Here is a 5,267-nt window from a genome sequence, read left to right on the forward strand (position 1 = left end):
ACCTTTTCGGGGGTCAAACGACCCTTTCATAGGGGTGTTCTAAGATCATTGAAAAACACAGATATTTAAATTATGATTCATACCTGTAGCAAAATTACACTTATGATGTTACAAGAAAATTAATTTTGTGGGTGAGGTTCACCATAGTATGAGGCACTGTATTATGGGGTGGAAACCTTAGGAGCAGTGAGAACCAATGATCTAATGACTGCAGCAAGCATTTCAAGTCATTATGGCTGCATTCAAAGCTAACAATTTTTGAAAGCTATTACCTTGGACACATTATGCAAACTAGTTATGTAGACATTTTGTATTTATTGTGATTTCTTTAGGATAATCTATGAGAAGAAAGGAACAAGCCCTTTTTGTTAGAAATACATTTCTCTACCTGAGGCTCTAATTAATTTCTAATGAGCTGACTCTTATGCACAAAGCAGTCTTGCTTTTTTGTTGGATAGAAAACTTGTGAGAACATTCACATCAGAAATAGCACTGAGAAAAGGACACTGTAAAATCGTGGCCTGAAGAACTCTCAGTGGGCTAGAGGCGAAGAATGTGGTCTCTCTGGCATCGGGAAGAGTCATGTTCAACTGGACTTCTTGTAGGAAAAACAGGCTCAAACTGGTGTTCATCCCAAACTTCAACTCCAGGACAGTCATGGCGGCCCCTGGCGCCAGGTAGCCACTGCTTCTCTTGCTGCTCAAACTCGACCATTGAGCTGCCACCCTCTGCAGAAGCACTGAACAGTGGCAGCTCTCTTCGTGGTAGAGAAAATGCTTCTGAATCCAGCCTCACTGCTGCATTTGGAAACGGGTATATACTGATGCTCAGCTTCACGAGAAACGCAACACAGTGTGTCCAGTACATGAGCTTCACTTACAGCTTGTCAGACACACAGCATTTCCCCAACACCAGAACCAAAGGAATTCACTATGTGGACCATAACTGACATCAAGGCAGACATCAACAAAACATCGATGCTTGAGTGTCCACATGGGCAATGTGACAATCACACTCCATGATGTCACTATCCAGGTCAACCTGTCAAATAGCAACTTCAGCAAAGAAGAGACACAGGGCTTGCAGGACGGATCCTCCCTGACTATTGTGCCACCTACCCCCTTGTCACCACTTGTGCCCACAAGCCCCACTGTGGCTAAGAACAATGTGACTAGTGAAAACGGAACCTGCCTGCCTGCCTCTATGGCGCTACAGCTGAACATCACCTACTTGAAGAAGGACAACATGACTATGACCAGAGTGCTCAACATCAGCCCAAATGACACATTTAATCGACCTTCAGTATCCCTGTGGTAACCCTGAGAATGGGGAACAGCAGCACCTATTTATTTTAACTCATAAAAGTGACTTTTAATCTCTGTATACGATATTAATATGAATTCATTCCTTCAGTTGAAAATTATCTGATAGTTTCAGCTTAATTCAAAATAAGCCAACAGCCACTGGCCATTCTGCTTTTAGAGTTCAATAATATACACAAATTAGCAAATGATAATTACTTTGTCATAATAAATGGCATTCAATTAATTTTTATAAGAATGAACAAGATGCAACCCATCCTGGGAATCTGGCAGTTAAATTGATACATTATATTTTAGAGGCTCGATAGTTAAGGCTTGGAAGCAATATTTATTTCATTAATCCTATTTTTTCCATGTATGCTTGTATGTTTTATTTGTAAATATGTAAGTTCAAAGTTTGGTGTTGTTTCCTTAACTGAAACTTTTCTGGGTTTGTTCCTTCTTACTACAGTGGATAGGACTCACCTTGTGACTTTAAGCCTTTCAGTTGTGACCTATGGAAATGTCCTGCAGGATAGTTGTTCCTTTCACTTGTGAAACGGATTTATCTATCTGTCATCTTTCTATCTATCTATCTATCTATCTATCTATCTGTCATCTATCTATCATCTATCTTTTATCATCTATCTATCACATGTCTATCTGTTTATTATTTCATAGAGTAATTTTTTACCTATCTTACTATGCATATCTAAAGTACAAACAAGATAAACTCTTGGGCACTAAATTTTATCAGATTTTGTTTTTTGATAGTTAAAATCTGCTAAATACTGAATTAATGTTAGAAATATAACTGGAGGCAAATGTGTGGGAATTTGTGTGTATTTAGCTTTTAAAAATTGGCTTCAAGTGCCACCTTCATGTGGCTAGCAATAAGACATCATTAAAAGAACAATCCAGTTTTTATGGTAGGAATACCTTGAATGGTATTTGTGTGTTTTCAAATGAAATTTCACAGAATATTTGGTGGTAGTTTCTCACAATGCTAGCTTTCTCCTATTAAATGGCAAGGTTTCAAACTGACCAAGTTTGAATTACAGCCCTCAAATCTGAGTATGTATGTGTGTGTGTGTGTGTGAGTGTGTGTGTGAAGTGCACCCCTGTGAATGCACATTTAGAAGAACAAGTTTAACTTCAGTTATGATTCTTTCCTTTTGCTCCCCACCTTAATTTTTGAGACTCTCTCTCTCTCTCTGACTCTCTGTCTCTCTCTGTCTCTCTCTGTCTCTCTCTCTGTCTCTGTCTCTCTCTGTCTCTCTCTGTCTCTCTCTCTGTCTCTCTCTCTCTCTCTGTCTCTGTCTCTCTCTCTCTCTCTCTCTCTCTCTCTCTCTCTCTTTCTCTGAATCCAGAGCTCACTTTTTGAATTAGGTTGACCGACAAATGAGCCCTGTAAACCGCCTTTCTCTGCCTCTCCAGCACCGGGATTATAAGCCCATGTCACAATGCTTGTGAGTCCTAGAAATAATACTTCATGTCTTCTTGTGTGTGAAGCAAATACTATACCCATTGAGATTATTCCACAGTACTTCACATATTTTTGAAATAACACTTGCTAACCTTTATTTCTATGTTCCATCATGACTTTTAGACTTTAAAGGAAGAAAAATGCATATTGAAATCACTTATTTCATCCAGTTCATCAACGTTATTGTTGAAGGGCTTGACTCCTGAATCATTGAAGTGAACTGAAATCATGTTCTTCTGCTGTCTCGATCTGATAAGAATAAAGGCTCCTTTCTTTATGTACTGCCAGTGTTCTTGCACATGGGTTTCCATTTAAATAATTCATGCACCTCGGAAACAAAACCTCATAACCTTTGGTACCCTGCAGAAAGGGCTTACTAATGCTGCCCTTACAGCCTCTTCTTATAAAGGACTGTGTTTTTGCTTCATCAGGGTTTCAGATTCAATATTCATAATTTATTGATGATATCCCTCATATTGTAAAGTATATTTTATAAGTAATATTTCTGCTGAATGTATAAGCACAAATTCACTTCAACAGGACTTGATATACAGAGTCATGTCTCACATGTAACCTCAATCTTACTTGCAGTAGCAAAAATATTTTAAAATGTTTTCCAGGGTGCAATACTAGTGTATACCTCACTATATTTATATAAATTGCAAGTGTAATAGTGTTTAAAGTTTGTTTAATGGATTTTTCATCTAGTAGCTTATAAAGAAACTGTTTGATAATAATGTAGGAGTTATTCTGTACAAATGGATTTATGCAGTGTATTGGAGACTGTGCATACTTCACTAATAATTCATGACATATATGGTCCATGTTAACAGAAAATTTGTCAGAATGTTTTCAATTTTAATGCTGTAGAAATATCAAATCAAAAGCAACCTCTTTTCTATCTTATAAATGCTTTAATGAAAGACTGAGATAGTCAAGGAATCTCAAGTGAAAACACCAGTTTCTTGACTACCAGAACACTGAGTCCTGAAGGGCTCTACAGTTAGATGCCTCATCATGTCACTGCTTCTTATCACTGAGTTCAACATGTTCTAGGCAGCTAAGCTCTGAAAAATAAATCATCATCACTGTGTTGAAGACTGGACATATAATTACATGTTTATTAATTACAAACCTTTATTTTTTTCACCCTCATGTCCACTCACCAATTTCTTCAACAAGTTAGTTTCCATGACTGTAAGATCACATTTTGTGAAGACGCTTTATAGAACAATAGATACCAAGTAAAAAATATTCTTAGTTCTATGCCTAGAAAAATAGGTATTCTGGGGATGGAGAGATGTTGCAGTGGATACAGAGGATCCAGTTTCAATTTCAAGCATCACCATGCAATCTCACAAGTATCTCTAACTCCAGTTGCAAGGGGTGGATCACTCACCCTCTTCTAGTATCCACAGGCATCAGACATACACATGGTCCATGCAGAGAAAACAGTCATACACATAGAAGAAAGTTTAAGAATAACATGCATCTTCATAGCTCAGTAATCTGGTATTTATCAAATTGTCTGGATCATCAAGATTACATGGGAACAGAGAAAAAAGTAAGAAGCAAAGAAGGAAGAAATGATAAAGAAGGAGAGATGGGAGGAGTGGTTGAACTCTTAAGTAAATGTTTATTGTTGACAAGATCACAGACACGTCAAGGATGCCAATAACTAACATCCATAGGAATGGCAAGCCTTTCCTGGCTCAGGCTCAATGGCAAAGCCTTCCTCTGGTCCGAATACAGATGGTGACAGTGTCTGCATAAAATATCAACAGAAGTTTCCTCGTCCTGTATGACTGCAGCCCGAGACTGACCTCCTACCTACCCTACAGAGATCAGATAACCTGCATCCTTGTTTATGTTTTGTATAATAATAAACATGTTGAGTGTTCTGGTTTGTTGTTCCTGTGTCTGCATCAGAGGGCATTGCCCTCCCTAATTCTGGCTTGTGTGTATGTGTGTGTGTGTGTGTGTGTGTGTGTGTGTGTGTGTGTGTGTGTGTGCATGTGTGTTTCTTCATTCTCAGTAGCCCAGTCAGGTCAACCCCAAAACTGTGCAAGTTAAGGCATAGATGGGGAAGAAAAAAGAGAAGGAAGGAAGGAAGGGAAAAAGAAATGGGTTCCAGCAATAGCAAGAACCCAAATGAGCAGGGAAAGGAGAGGTTGTCTTAATTAGGCTTCTATTACTGTGTTGAAATACCATGGCCAAAAAGCAAATTGGGAGGAAAGCTTTATTTGGCTTGCACTTCCACACTGTAGTCCCTCACTGAAGGAAGCCAGGACAGAAACACAAACATGGCAGGAACCTGAAGGCAGGATCTGATGCAGAGGCCGTAGGGAAGAGCTGCTCTCTGGCTTTCTCCTCATGAATTGCTCACTCCATCTTCTTATAGGACCTAGGAACCTAGCCTGAAGATGGCACCACACACCATAGGATGGGTTCTACCCCACTGTACACTAAATGAGAAAATG

The 5,267-nt window shown here is 38.9% G+C and overlaps 1 pseudogene; it reads left to right on the plus strand.

Annotated features, from left to right (window-relative positions):
• Positions 1-553: 553 nt before the first annotated feature.
• LOC125394091 (lysosome-associated membrane glycoprotein 1 pseudogene) lies at positions 554-1,355 on the plus strand (annotated as a pseudogene).
• Positions 1,356-5,267: the final 3,912 nt, after the last annotated feature.

This window comes from Myodes glareolus, chromosome 15 (genome assembly GCF_982192425.1).
Source record: "Myodes glareolus chromosome 15, mMyoGla1.1, whole genome shotgun sequence".
In the NCBI taxonomy this organism is placed as follows: domain Eukaryota; kingdom Metazoa; phylum Chordata; class Mammalia; order Rodentia; family Cricetidae; genus Myodes; species Myodes glareolus.